Source organism: Triplophysa rosa, linkage group LG6 (assembly GCF_024868665.1).
Source record: "Triplophysa rosa linkage group LG6, Trosa_1v2, whole genome shotgun sequence".
NCBI classification, from domain to species: domain Eukaryota; kingdom Metazoa; phylum Chordata; class Actinopteri; order Cypriniformes; family Nemacheilidae; genus Triplophysa; species Triplophysa rosa.
The window spans coordinates 3,838,027-3,854,375 of NC_079895.1; the positions used below are offsets into that span (position 1 = coordinate 3,838,027).

At 38.7% G+C, this 16,349-nt stretch overlaps 1 protein-coding gene across 17 annotated transcripts in view; it reads right to left on the minus strand.

Annotated features, from left to right (window-relative positions):
- The window catches only part of adarb1b (adenosine deaminase RNA specific B1b), a 199,845-nt gene that overhangs the window by 115,844 nt on the left and 67,652 nt on the right, over window positions 1-16,349 (minus strand). For 2 of the 17 annotated variants that reach the window (XM_057335691.1, XM_057335675.1), the window contains exon 1: window positions 574-779. The exons of 14 other annotated variants lie outside the window; for them this stretch is intronic. The gene's annotated coding sequence lies outside the window, so the exon portion shown is untranslated. Of the gene's footprint in view, window positions 1-561; window positions 780-16,349 lie in introns of those variants that run through there. One more of the 17 variants, XM_057335693.1, reaches the window with a different exon arrangement.

Genomic DNA, 16,349 nt, shown 5'->3' on the forward strand with positions numbered 1-16,349 from the left:
ACTTGTTCTACAACATCGAGTACGCATTATCCATTCTTGCCTGCTTAAATCTTTTCATTACAGTAATTCCACGGTGGTTTCCTGCAGTCGTGTTTTTAAGCTCAGTGGATTTTTACGCGGGGCTCTGGGTTGCATTACGGACCGTGGAACTGCATTATGACAGCCGCGTGCCCCGCATCCGATCAGACCCGCAACAATGTATCGCTTTTATCATTACAGAACTCAAATGTATCGTTTTTATGGTCACGAAGCAACAATGTATCCTTTTATCGTCACAGCGCAATAATGTATCGCTTTATCATTACACTACAACATTAAAAGCGCGATCTCGTTCTGCGTTAGAGCCCGCTATACATTCGCCCACCAAAAGCGCGGTGGCTAAACATCACAACAACAGTCTTCCGATTGCGTAAAGTTGCGTCTACATGATGGTTTGCGGAGCTTTCGATCAAAAGAGAAACCGACCTATTCTGTTCCCATTATCTGCTCGTGTTACATAAACACGACGTGAACACGCGCGACATATCCCGTGTCTTAAAATAAACCTAAGAGTGCATTTACATCAGTACTCACGGGTTTGAGCGCAGCGATCGGCAGAGCTCAAAGGAGATCCAGAGGACCCTCGTGTGCCATTGGAATGAAGTTGAGTTCACCTCTAATCTCGTTGATGTTCCCGGGAACGGAGCGGATGTGTACGCCGCAAAGACGTTCGATCACACGAGAGACGAGCGGCCTAGTATACTCGCGCTGGGTCGCTTGTCGGCGGCGCGCAACGTGTTTTCAGATACATACTCTGATTGGCTAAAGGAATGAAGGACCGCCCATATTCGCTCGATCGGGGCGGGAGGCGGAACACAGGAGATGAATATGATTGGCGGAGCGAAACGGATCGTCTGTAAACACAGCGGATGATTACTTTTGTGATATGAAAATGCAAATTTCTGGCGTTTATTGAAATGTGTAACATACAGAGTGATTACGCATTACAGGGATGGGCTCTATTACAATTATTTAGTTTAAATATTTGAAGAGCTCAGTGCAACACCAAGCTTAACTTTTGCACATTTAGCCTACATTAAGAAAATAAAAGGTTGTTCTGTCACGTTTTTTTGCATTCTGCAGTTTTAACTCTTATAAAGATGTGTATTGCAATTTATGGCACGTAGCTTTGTTCATTATAACTTAATTTGCTTGTTATTAACAAAAAAAGTAGCATAATGGCTAACAGGAGGAAAGTAACCTGAGATTTAGCCTATGCTACATGAGGGTATACTTGAAGTTTATATTTATATTTTTTAATCGTTTAAAATACTTTCTTGAAATAGGAGGAATTTGATTTAATCAAATTTCCAACTTTAACGTTTCTATCAGAGAAAAGGGAAAAAAGACTTGAAGAAAAGACTTAAAGAGTACATTCCTCAATATTTTTAAGGGCTTATTTTGGTTTATGGAGTGTCCGACAACAAGTTTATGTACATACATGATGTAAAAATACTATTATTTCGTAATAATAAGCAGTTTTTATTACCTTACTTCTTGACTGACTCTCAAATGATTCGTTCCGCGATTCATCCGTGTAATCTCCGCCTTTCCGCCAGCGTAGTCTGATCTGATTGGTCAGATAGTGTAGTCTGCTGTGATTGGTCAGATGGTCTAGTCTGCTGTGATTGGTCAAATGGTCTAGTCTGCTGTGATTGGTCAAACGCGTTCAGCATGTGTCGCAAATGGACCGCCTATCATTACTGCTGTATTACGGTTTGCAGGTGGTTGGATATTAACAGTGTATAGAGAGAGATGGCGTCGATTTTACCTTACCAGCTCGAGCCCGAGTCTGACGAATCATTCTTTAATCCTTATACAGATGCCAGTAAGAAAAAGGACTGTTTTAGACACTTCTCTTGTAACAGTTAGTTATCACGGCATACAGTGTACGGTGTTCGTATCTTCAGATGTTATTATAACTATAGTACACCACGCAGTTCTTGAAATAAAGACTTTGCGAGTTAATATGGTTGAACACTTACATTAGCGCAACGAGTTTATAGCTAACGTTAGGTAAACAAACAGTAACAACCCCAAAAATAACGGTAACGTTAGCTAAACACAGACATGAGATAACGTCACACAAATTTAATTTTAAGTAAAGACAAAAATAAAGAGTCACACTTACAGGTTGTGATTCGGTGGAGCTTACAGGTCCAAATAAAGTTGGTATTGCAACATCTTTTAAGGAAAGACGTTTAATGTATCCTGCAGTAAAGGCGCCAAGATTGATGAAGCAATCTTCGGTAAAATGACGCGCGCAAAGTAAAACGTTCGGTTTATACTCCTTTGGTGTCGTTTGAAAAATAAATAGTAACCATTTTTTCCTCAGAAGTTCTTCCTTTGGTAGTGAAAATAAGACTGACTTAGTTTCACTACATAGAACACAGCTTCTCTTAGACATGATGCACACGTCACGAACGAGCTAGTACAGTGTTTGGGGAGGAGAGAGTTAAGTTTTCGCAGTCAGTAGGCGGGGATTTTTCTAGTGACGTAGGTACATTGTGGTTAAAGATTCGGACAGGTCATGGCTTGTTCGCGTGATTCAGAGTCGATTACCTTTTTTATAAGCAAATAACTTTGTTATTCGTTCACCTTCGGATTTACAACTTGGCAGATTGCTTACATTCAAACACGGCAAAATTAAACACTTCATGAAATGTATTTTTTATGATCTCGAGGAATGTACTCTTTAAACATTTCATTGCTTTATTTTTATATAAATAATATTACATTTGTCAAAAAAAGGAACAATGCAACATCTCATTTTCTACAATAAAAATGATGCAACCTGCATGAGTCCTCTTTTCTCCTAATAGGATTTGATTAGTTTATCTCTGACAGTAAGACTGCGTTCATTTTAGGAACTGTTTTGCTTAATTCCCTTTATTGCAGTTTCATCAGAAAGCCTTACAGGTAGAACAGATAAATCAGCCACCAGTGTGGATGGAGTTACTTTAAATTCAAATTGTGGAACACTGGTAACCTGTTCATGTCTGGGACATACAGTAGTAAAAACTTTGGGGTTTGTTTGTGAAGATGCTGGAGCCTGTAATAGTCCCTAACACCATCAGAAAGCACGGGAAGAACTAAAGAGTTTCAGTATCTGCGGTTAATACCACCAAGCTGATTTAATGGTGAAAAAATATGATCCAAAAATGTCCAATAAAACTTTTATTATCTAATGGAATATAAGCCCTTTAATTTTGACTCTCCACAAATGGATAAAATAAATAAATGATGTGTGATAGCATACGACATTAATGCATTTAACATTAAACATGGACTTTTTACTTTTATATCTGAAGATATGCCTCAGATATCATGTGTCTATAATCAGTATTTAACTGAACCTCAGTCAAATGGATCCTTTTTTTACGACAATATGACTCTCGTGAAGCTGCAATCACATGTCTTCAATCTTTTCACATGAATCGCCAAATAATACTATGTAATTTTTTTATGTAATGTCAGTCACATAATAATATAATTTATTTATTATGGAACGTACATGCTGTGGCACTGTTTATATAAATGTGCACAGTCTAAATTAAACAGTGCCCATCTGATCTGCAGCTATGGTCCATTGACAACAAATGGGTAAGACAAGTGGGGAGAAATCAATAGTGCAAATGTTTTTTTAGAAGTGCACAGTTTATTGATCTCTTCATCATTATACACTCACCTAAAGGATTATTAGGAACACCTGTTCAATTTCTCATTAATGCAATTATCTAATCAACCAATCACATGGCAGTTGCTTCAATGCATTTAGGGGTGTGGTCCTGGTCAAGACAATCTCCTGAACTCCAAACTGAATGTCAGAATGGGAAAGAAAGGTGATTTAAGCAATTTTGAGCGTGGCATGGTTGTTGGTGCCAGACGGGCCGGTCTGAGTATTTCACAATCTGCTCAGTTACTGGGATTTTCACGCACAACCATTTCTAGGGTTTACAAAGAATGGTGTGAAAAGGGAAAAACATCCAGTATGCGGCAGTCCTGTGGGCGAAAATGCCTTGTTGATGCTAGAGGTCAGAGGAGAATGGGCCGACTGATTCAAGCTGATAGAAGAGCAACTTTGACTGAAATAACCACTCGTTACAACCGAGGTATGCAGCAAAGCATTTGTGAAGCCACAACACGCACAACCTTGAGGCAGATGGGCTACAACAGCAGAAGACCCCACCGGGTACCACTCATCTCCACTACAAATAGGAAAAAGAGGCTACAATTTGCACGAGCTCACCAAAATTGGACAGTTGAAGACTGGAAAAATGTTGCCTGGTCTGATGAGTCTCGATTTCTGTTGAGACATTCAAATGGTAGAGTCAGAATTTGGCGTAAACAGAATGAGAACATGGATCCATCATGCCTTGTTACCACTGTGCAGGCTGGTGGTGGTGGTGTAATGGTGTGGGGGATGTTTTCTTGGCACACTTTAGGCCCCTTAGTGCCAATTGGGCATCGTTTAAATGCCACGGCCTACCTGAGCATTGTTTCTGACCATGTCCATCCCTTTATGACCACCATGTACCCATCCTCTAATGGCTACTTCCAGCAGGATAATGCACCATGTCACAAAGCTCGAATCATTTCAAATTGGTTTCTTGAACATGACAATGAGTTCACTGTACTAGAATGGCCCCCACAGTCACCAGATCTCAACCCGATAGAACATCTTTGGGATGTGGTGGAACGGGAGCTTCGTGCCCTGGATGTGCATCCCACAAATCTCCATCAACTGCAAGATGCTATCCTATCAATATGGGCCAACATTTCTAAAGAATGCTTTCAGCACCTTGTTGAATCAATGCCACGTAGAATTAAGACAGTTCTGAAGGCGAAAGGGGGTCAAACACCGTATTAGTATGGTGTTCCTAATAATCCTTTAGGTGAGTGTATATCATAGGCCAGAAGTGGGTTTTTGAAATATGTCAGAATATAGGTAACTATCTTAGTAAACTGAATTGATACAAAATAATATTTAATCATAAATGAATGAAAAACTGTGCTTATAACTGTCAAAATAGCAAAATCTGCAATTAAAAGTTACCAAATTTAAACATGAACTTGTACATTTTTCATCCAATTCTTTTAAAACCAGCATTTATTTTATTATTTAAATTTTCTGTAAGGAAAGATTTTTTCAATGTATAAATATATTGATTTATGAATTGATAATTGTATGAAACATCCATTAATTCCATTAAAGCTCCTATAAGTGAAACGGCAACCTTTGAGCAATAACCTGATTCATCTTTTTTTTTTCTTTGAAAAATATTAGAGTTTTGTTCTACAACAGGCATGACGACCCTTTGCCCTCATCACAGAGGATGGCTCAATCTGTGCCTCTCTGAAAAATCTTCAGTGCTGCTCTCACTCAGGGGAAGGTCAGCTTTACGAGAGTCCTTCACTTAACAATGGCTCACAGGAAAACAGCGAGAGCTTCAAGCCTCTTAAAGCAATCTCCTTTTGTATTCTAGAGAAAAATAACAGCATACGGGTTTGGGACAACAAATCGTAGACTTTTCATTTAAATGTAACTAAATCTGTGAAAATATAATTCATGTTTAATCTATGAAAATAATTTTGCGCAATTGATATTCTTTCAGTAAATTACACCATTTTCCAACAATGAACAGGAGATAAATCCACATAAGAAACTTAGCCTGGGGTGAATGTGTGAAATATTTCTTTACCCTGTCCTTTTTGTCTGGCAAACAGAAAGACATCAGAAGAAATGTAAAATATTGCACAAGATTGCGTCAGTTTGAATTTTGCCAGGAGAACTTTTAAGGTCACTCAACGATGAACTATTGGACCACCAATTGCTTAGATGGTCGAAATAGATTTTTTCATGTGCTGGTTGACTGACAATCACTGGATTTCATTGCAGATATATATATTTGTAAAATTTTAAATGACCGAATTTTTATTTTTGGATGCAGTAGCCCCTTAACTTTAGCTTAACCTGTGTACTGTACAGTATATAAAAGCTGAAATCTTTTTATTTCTGATGTGAATTTTCTCTAACTCAGTCTGAAACTGCAGAGACTGCAAGCAGGTTCAACTGAAAAGGTCAAAGATCTTGAGTATAATGTTAAGTTGCTTGCTTCCATATTTTATGAAATAAAACATGAGTCATCCTGCATGTGTACCTTGTGTTTTTCTATAGGAATTATAGAACATTCTATAGAACATTTTATAGCACGACAGAATTCACACAAGCCAACGCTACCATCTTCTCAGTGTTTTAGTCTGCAGCTAAAAAACTTAGCAGAAATCAAATGTTAATTTATAAACTGGTATAAGGAAAAGTATCAGTATTTTCATCTATGCCCCCTTCCCAAAAACCTCAAAAAATCACTTCCTCTCAGTTCACAAAACACCACCATGCTGTGATATTGCACTTAGCAGCTAAATATAACCATTTCTGTGAACTCTGCAAGATGTGACTGCGGACGGAGGAACACGGAGAGCATCTCTGGAGACCACCAGCCTGCTGCATCATTGATAGACAGGAAAGACAGGAATGGGGTCACCGCTGTAAACGCAGAATAAAACACATCTCAGCCCATCTGATCTGAAACGCTTTACCCATCTGCTCTATCGACGGCACTTCTCTGCATTAGGTTGAAAGAGGTCAGAAAAACCTTTAAAAGAGCACATACGGTAAGCAACACCAACGTTGCAGTTTCTTTCGCAAAAGCAGAATGAACTTCTATGTACATCATACACAACACGTTTCTTTCATTTATTGATTAAGATATCGTTTATGTCTATAGAACAAAATATTTTTTTCATATTTACGAAATCATGACCTGTCTTGACAGAGATCAAGTCATGGTAATGAACTTGTTGGCAACACAGATTGACTGCTGGCAGTGTCCGAAAGTGTTTCATGGCATGGCACCAACGTCACTTTGTTTAAGGGTCAGGGTCCCCCTTTCGGCTCTAGTGCTCAAAGGTTGTACTGTATTTACAGATGAAAGCGTGAGACTACGTGTGGCTGTCAGACACTGCAATTGGATGAAAGAGCAAGATTAAAGAACACTGGGCCCGGCAGCATAGATAATTCATTCAAAATGGATTAACAAGACTACAGAGGCCTTGGAAAGGGAGTAGGGTGGGAAAGACCGGGAGAGAAGTGTTTAACACCTCTTCCGGGATGTGCACGGTGAGCTCTCTCCAGGGTTACCGAGCGAAGGCCGGTGGGTAATGCCACTGTGAGATAACACAATCACACACTTGATGGCCTAGAGATGAGTCTGGAATGCCGGCTCCTCTGTGCATACAAAAGAAAAGGATATTATCAGCTGTAGTGATGCATGGTGTGAACTGAAGATTTCTTTATTTAGATTGAAGCAGATATATTCACATAATTATGAATAAATTGGACACGGTTGTGCAGTTATTTAAATGACTAATTTGATGGCGGTATGTCATTATATTAAACTTGCTTCTGAAAGGCACATAAAAACAAAATGATTGGCGATCGGTCATTCAGATAGTGGGTGGGTGGTTTGGTTCAGGCAAACATGCTCTGATGTTTTACACATCTGACAGTAAAGAAAAAGGCATATTAGATTAATTCAATGTTAACATTTTAAAGGTCTTGTATGTGAATATTAAACCCTCTCACATAAATAATGTCAACCGTTGATCTTGAAAACTGCGACGCAATTCAAGATCATTTGAAAAGCCTTTTTGGGCAAGAATATTGAAAATATGTGAAGTGTGCAACCAAATAGTGTTTAAGGGAGAATTCAACCAAAAATAAAAGTCTCATGTTGGTTAAAGCCTGTATATGACTCTTTCTTTTGTGTAACACAAAAGAAGATATTTAGAAAACGTCTCAGTGGTTTTGTGTTCATACAATAGAAGTCAATGGGGGTCCGTGTTGTTTGGTTACCAACGTTATACAAAATATCTTCTTTTGTGTTCTGCAGAAGAATGAAAGTCATACAGGTTTAAAATGACATGAGGGTGATAAAAGGATCAAATAATTTTTATTTCTGGGTGAACTATCGCTTCAACCCTTACCAAATTTTATAATAAAACCACCCCATTCCCAAAAAGTACCCATAGTTAGTTTGGCTTTGTGGAAAAATGATGCCAATAAATTATGCTGACAATAGAAATATACATTTTACGTTTTCTCGATGTAAACTCACTCGCTTAATGTCTCACTAACCTAATTTTCCAACATTTGCTTTTCAACAGGCATGACAATAGAGTTTTGCCTTACCAACTCACCTTGAAAACAGGTGAAACCTCAGCCGGCTCAAGTGGCACTTTCTGCCTCGTGTTTCTCTCTCCGTCGCAGCTGTCTACTGAGACATAGGATAGGATACGTCTTTGAAGATTCTAATGAATCGTTTTAATCGTAAACGTTAAGATGACACGAAGCATTGAATTTCACGCCGAGACAGAGATTGCCCTGACAGTGACAACATCCACAGGTTCCTTTGTCAGCACAGTGGACATTCAATAAACGCTCGATGGCTTGAATTACTATTGATAAACACATCTGCAGTGTACTGTAGGTCTACCGGTGAGTCCAAAAGTGGGGGAGTGTTGATCTGTGTGTTCACAGTGTATGAACAGTACACTCAAGAATTAGAATTCTGTCAATATTTTATTAATTTCCAAACAATGAAACCATGCATGGCTATTCGTCACTTACTGTATCACATGACTTCAGAAAAGAGCACAAGCCATGTAGACTGTTCTTATGTTTATTTACAGTATGTGTTTATTTTGTTCATTTGGAGTGAAACATTGTTTTGGTACTGAAATTGTGATAAAGTTTGAATCTTTGTAAGTTTGTGAGGACCTACATTCAATGTCCTGCGAGTGTGATGTGTATTCATTTCATGGGTTACCCTTCCCTGCTGAAAAACAACAACAAAAACCAATAGAAACCATCACATAAATTCTATTGGAATTCCATTAAAATACCATTATGAACCATTAGCTTTTTTAAATTAAAACCATTACATAATTCCTATTTGTAATGTGTTTTGGGCATTATTCCAATAGGATTAATCTGCCCCACCAATAGAATCCATAAAATACCAGTCCAGTAGAAACTAAGTTTCCAATAAAACCAATAACACTCCCATTATAACCATTAAATCCATTAAACTTTCTATTGTGTTCTAGGGTTGTCACGGTACCATACCAGCAGAAGTATCACAATACCCAGTAGTATCATGATGCTGTGCCATGTTCATAAATGAAATCTACAAAATAAACCAACTTTGTAAACTAAACATTTTGTATTATACTGTACACTACAATATTACAATATTTTGTAGTATTGGATAAATGAATGAAAGTAATTGGATAAATTGTAGAAAATACTGTAAAAAAAACAATAGTGTCTAGGAATTTTTGTAAGTTTACTGTTGTAAATACTAAAGTACACTAGAACATTTTTTACGTGGGAACTAGGCCTAATTCAAGTGTGCGGCCAATTTCATTTATTCAGCAATGTTTAAAAAAGGAAAGTGTTAGGCTTGCAATACTACCCGTAGCACAAGTACACAGTGCAACCCTAGACTGATTTCACGCCGCCGCCATGTTGAAATCGAAAGCGAGGCAGGAAGAAAACCAGAAAGACAGACAGACTGCAATGGTTTGGACAACCAACCTGGAGATTTATGAAAACGATTTATGATCTTAAATGTGACAATCTAAGCATAGGGTGCATGTCACACAAGTTTTACTTGACCACTTAAGCCGTAACACATATTAGTGACTGTTTAGTTTAAACGGCCATAAACGGGTTTAATTTGCGCACACACAGCCAATCTAACGTTGTTTTTAAACGCATCATTTCTTTATTCATGTCACAGACACCTGATGGTAGTCCAAACCATTGCGGTCTATCTGTCCTTCCGGTTTTCTTCCCACCTCTGCCTCGTTTTCGATTTCAACATGGCAGCGGAGTGAAATCAGTCTATTGTGTTCTGGGCAGGGGTCTTAATTATGAGGACATCCTAAAAGTTTGTGAAGGTTAGGTTTAATATCATTGGCTGTATAAAAACATTACGCCTATGGAAAGTTATGGATGGGAAAAATAATCTACATATAATATTCGGTTGTTAAGTGGTGACGTAAGGAATACCGTTTCCGGATCCAAGCATCTATTCATTTCAAGCAGGGCTACAGCTTAAACCGCTGTTAATGAGCACTGTTTACTCACATCGCATATTTAAGCGGAGCATTTATTAACTCACAGTATACACTACAGTCTCCAGGCTTACAGAATCTCCGACATCAATATTTGAATAAATTATGAAAAATGAATAATTGACTGGCTGTGTGGGATTTCGTTATGAAGATAAAGGTTAGGATCGTGGTTTTCTGATAGTTTTACAGAGCGTATGTGCAGCTATTGTGTGTGTGTATGTGTGTGTAATGCAGTCACTCAATAACCGAGTCACTGACTTTAGGACACAAGGTGTCAAAGACGACTTGGCATTTGAACGTTCCTCTTGGTCAGCGAGCGGAACCTCCAGAGGGCCGGGAACATCGAACCTTTAACTTCAATTACCACCTGAACTGTCACAAAGTCACCAGTAAACTACAACACATAAAATCTGCCACGCAATAAACTTTCTTCACTCCTCAAACCAGCTACACAAAAAAGTGAAAGTGACCTATTAGTCAGATATGGTGACCCATACCCGAAATGTGACCTCTGCATTTAACCCATCCAGAGAGTAGTGAACACATGCACAGCAAGTGGTGAACACACGTACACCCGGAGCAAAGTAGCCAAAAAGATACTTTTTATCAGGCAGATATCACTGCAGCGCCCAGGGAGCAAGTAGGGGTAAGGTGCCTTGCTCAAGGGCACCTCAGTCGTTACCCACCAGCCCTGAGAATCGAACCAGCAACCTTCTGGTCACGAGTCCGACTCTCTAACCATTAGGCCACGACTGCCCCAAAAACTGGTCTTCATTACCACCCTTGATATGGTATTGTGAGAAAAACGGATATTGTTGCTCACAGGCAAAAATAAATAAAGAAATACTTCATAAAAAAATAATTAAGTCAAACAATTTAGCCTAGCCTGAAGCTGTGAAGGAAAGTGCTTGCTAACCCTCATGGACTCAAACTAATTAGCTTCTTTCTCCTGTGTTTCACTTAACATGGCGCCGCTGGCTGTTTGTTTCCGAGGGTGGAAGAATACAGTTAAACAATGAATAAAATGCTGTTTTGCGAACAGTGAAGCAGAGGATTCCGAGGTCTTACCTTTTGTCTAATCGAATCACGATCCATTAAAACGCAACGCTTTCCAGCACATGTGACTCATGCACATTTAGTTTACAGGAAACCAATTTTCATGGCAGCTTGGAAATCTAAGTTTCACGGATGATTTAAAATAATGCAGCATGATTGTGAGCAAATTATGACAGACTTACATTTACAAATATGTTTTGGGTGAGGTTTTTCCTTTCAAATGGCCGTTCTTCACGCAGTTGTGTTTGTTGGAGCCGTTCAGGAACAAACATGGATTTAGAAATCTAAAATGTAATCATTTTCTGTTTATAGTAAACCTTAAATAACCGAAAAGGAGTGTGTTGGAATAATTTACAGTCATTCAGCATGATGTCATTAGCGGCTGTACACTGAACACGGGTATACGCAACATCCCATAAAAATCATCTGACCGTAGACATGTAATTTGGGAGCACTGAATTCATTTTCGCGGTTGAGAGCAACCCCTGTGTCTTTTCTAAATGAGATTCTTACATGAGCTGCTTGTGAAGATAATGTCCCTGTGTAATGCCACCAATTTCCAAATTAACACCCAATAATAACTACAGTACAGCCGCGAAAAACCTTTTCAAGTTCGCCGTTTTCATGCAATGTGAAGTGTGTATTTGTTAACGTTCTTATTTGCATATTCATGAGTGTCATGACAACATCTCTGATGTGAATTTATATCGAAGCAAAGTCTAAAATCAGTTCACCAAACGTTAACTCTGTTCTTTTTCTGTCTTGTGTGCACGTACGGTATTTCGTTCAGGAGATGCAAATTTAGTGATGCTTGTCATCAAGTCCTGGTGAGGAAAACAGACTCACTAAGTTCCTCGCCGTGTTGACACACTGTGGAAATTGATATCCATCAGACACTGTGTCTCACGGCAGATCGTGGCATAGACACGAAATTTGGAATCTATTAATTCAGCACGACTTTCTTTTCGTGTCACGCTGCACGACGCGTGTGTATTTACATTTATATGAAGAGTATGGTTCCAAAATGAGATAACTCCGTTTTTTATAATGTTATCATGTTTTTATTGTGTTTTATTGTATTAGTTAGCTGTATTTTTTAGTTATTATGGCTTAAATCAAAACAAACCAACTGCAGCTTGATCGATATTAATTGGAATGCACAATAAAAAACATGATTTTTGAATTTTTTTTAAATGGAGTTTTCTCATTTTTGAACCAAACTCTTCATATATTTATAATCTGATGTCAAAAGAAGTCGTACATATTTTAGGATGTGGCTCACCAACACCTTACTTCACCCCAAACCCTAAATTCACAGCCACAAAGTCGAATTTTGCTAAAAACGCGAATTTCACAAGGTGGCAAAACAAGGATAAATGGCTCCCTAACCCCGCCCCTAAACCTAACGTCACAGGGGAAAAGTCAAATCACAACAAAACATACCAATGAGATCGTAGGAAATACTAATTCACATGAATGAGGCACCTTGTAGGTATGAATTCCCATCTGATTGCGATGATATAGATTGATACATATGAAAGATACCGTTTATTAAAATACATTAGATTGAAAGTCGTGCTGGGTGACATGAAAAAAGGGGGAAATTCGTGTCAGTAAGCACGAATTATTAGTACAGTTCGTGACGATGTCACGAATTCCTGTGGGACTGTGTTGCAACCATCAGAACACCTATTGCTTAGGGCACAGCCATAAACAAGCCGACTGCTAAGTGAAGGAAGTAAATGAGCTGTTATTTGCTTTTTATGAGCAAAACAGAACATTGGGTGTGTCTGTTCGTGCCAGGTGCCATAGCGGTCATGCTAGGATGCCTTTATTTGGATACGAATTTCAGCAGCGTGTCTGCAACCTCCGAGGTTCACATCAGGATTCATAACTACCGATGGAAAACAACATTTTATGACTGTTGCTATGGAAGTGACCTTAAAATAATCTCCAGACTTCTGTAGTGGCAATCGCAACATAAACACACGGCGAACGGCTAGTTTGAACTGATTCTGTCCGATGGCCAAATGCACAATGATGGTTTGGTTACAAGAATTATGAATGCCATCCATAGCAACATCTTTGCGCGTCTGTTACTGTATACCAAGAGCTCGGTTCTGTTGCCTTATAAGGTCTCAGTGTCTAATAGCTTATGCAACACATCAGACCTGTAGGATCCGCTCCAGAAAGGCTCTCGCTGCCCCCTAAGCTTTCTTCTCAAATCCACCGACGGCACAGATTTCCTCAACAGGGACAACCCGAGCCCCGGTAGGATTTCTCAATAATGACTCCTTAAACACAACAGAGACGTCAACAGAAGCAAATGATATCATTATTCCCTCTGAGCGATCTGCGCGCACATCAATTTCCCAGTTTATTTGTTTAGCTTACTCTGGCTCATCTATATTGCCTGCGCCTCTACTTCCCCGACCTGCTGAAATGCAATAGTTCATCAGGCTCGCAGTCAATCAGCCCCTGTAGCTCGGTGGAAAGCTGACCTTCGTAGTCAAACCGCGTGTTTATCAATACATCCCGCGGGTTCTTTGCCCACGGGCGAATAAGAGGCTTCATGCATCACCTGTCAATCAAACTGCGTTATGAGGATGAAGCGACACGGAACGCAGCAGGGAAAGTAAGACTGACAGTTTAACAAGGCTTGTTGATAGACAATGTGATTCTGTATTTATCATTCAATCGTTAAAACAACATGAACACTCATGCCTGTGTGTTTTACTACATCAACCACACTCGCTTTTAACATAACCTAGAATGAATAGATCGGATGAATTATTCATGTGCTTTAAAGAAAGAACCATCAAAAATGAGATCTCAATATTGTTTGAAAGAACGACTGGCCAACATACCAAAGTCCGCATTTTAAAACAATGAACTCAATCATCATCGAATTCTTTCTAAACCAAATAATCCGATGTTTCTGCTTATTTCGTTTAAGGAATTTTAAGGGACAAATCTGTTGAATGAGACATAACTCAGAAGTCCCAGTGATAAAAAGGCAACCTCGGAGCAATAAAGGGTTCTTGCGGGAAGACAACCTGCATGATGGACTAACCTCAGGAATGTGAAACATGTCTGTGATGTTTGAAGCCAATGGAAAATCTCCCCTTTCTTTTTTTTAAAGGGTAACTAATTACTTCTGCACAATAGTGCCATTTTTTGACTGACACGTGGGGGCCATTTTACACGAACTTACTGTCCAGTGCATCCAACGTGAATTTATAGCGCAATATGAGAAAGACAGTTTTGCATTTTTAAGTTTTTATTACTTTCTGTAATCAGTAGTCCTGTAAACACTTATTTAGGATTTAGTTTGTCTTTCTTTTACCAGGTTTTTCAGCTGCCAGCTTGGTAAGTTACTATTAATATTCATAAATGAATACAACATCATTGGGACACATGACGAAAGCGTTATACATGATGTTACAGACCTTATGGGGAATACATAAACAGGAAATGTATATATTGAAAAATGCATCACTTTTGCAAGCATAAATAAAAAGAGATGAGACAAGACAAGAAGAAATGAGACGACAGAAGATGACATCATCTCATGACCTGTCGTCAGAAAAAGGTTTGTGATTCTCTCAGCATTTGTCCTCTTTCTCTGCCAGAAGAAGCGGCCAGGAACGTGCAGACGATAGCGAAATAACTCAGAGTTGTGATGTTTCTGTTGTATCCCTGGAGACAGACGTGTGTTTATTTTCACTGATTAATCACTGCGAACTGAATCTAAACTAGTCTCGTCTCATAAACCGTCTGAGCTTCTGAGGGTCATCATGAAGCGAGTACAGACCGATGTGTGGTGACAGCACAAGCACAAAATCAAAATGTGTGTAACTTTAGTCAAACATCTTCATCATTCAGACATTTCTCAAAGTTTAAATACAATCATCCAGCCTAGTATTTCTTTAAAGGAACAGTCGACCCAGAAATTCTGTCATTATTTATGTCAGCTAGTGTACAGTATGTGCCACCTAAATCTTGTTCTCAAGAAGCAAAATCACACAGATTTCCACAACATGAGCGTGAGTACATGATGACAGATTTTAAATTTTTGGCTAAAATACACTATTAAAAATAAAGGTGCTTAAAAGGTTCTTCACAGCGATGCCATTGAAGAACCATTTTTGCTTCCACAAACCATTCAGTCAAAAGTTCTTTAAGGAACCATCTCTTTCTTACCTTTTTATATTCTGAAGAACCTTTTTTTCACCACAAAGAACCTTTCGTGAGACAGAAAGGTTCTTTAGATGTTAAAGGTTCTTCTATGGCATTGTGAAGCGCCTTTATTTTTAAGAGTGTAAAGCCAACATCTCTTTCTAGGTAAAACAATAAGACGTGTCTGCTCTTATTTTTTCTAAGTGGCCGTAGACTCAACACAGCAGAGGTCTTTGTTAGCTACACAGACAGCATTTGTTCTTGTGCTCTTCTGCTCCCCTGGAGAGACGAGAGCAAAGCCCTCTTCATCAGTGTCAACTTCCAGTGCAGCAAAGAGAGCAGGCACACAACCAATACCTGCACCCACCGCCAAAGACACACACAACAAGACCAAACACTTAGTGTATGTCCACATTATTGGATCTGAACACTACACCAGAAACCAATACTGCATGTTTGTCCTGCATGTAGATTTTTACAGATTCTGGCAAAAAAAATCTAATAAATACCCTCAAGGAATCACAGCTGATATTTCTTTAATATCTCAATTATTTCTCCTTTTTTTTTAATTTTATTATATTTATTTTCATATAACAATTTATATTTATCTTATATTTAGCGTAAGCTGGTTGGGCTGCCTTCTTGCGCCTCATTGCTCTATAAATAAAAAAGTATCTTATAAGACAGCATTTTCATATAAAAACCACAATTTGCTACATAATAATAACCCAAAAACAGAGATTATTTAGGCTTATTTGACACTAAATATAGAAGGAAGTCGGTAAACCGCGCTATTGAGCCACCTAAAAACACCACAAGGAAATATATTTCACAGTGAGAGCCCAACGTTAACAACTTAAAAATACAGTGCATTA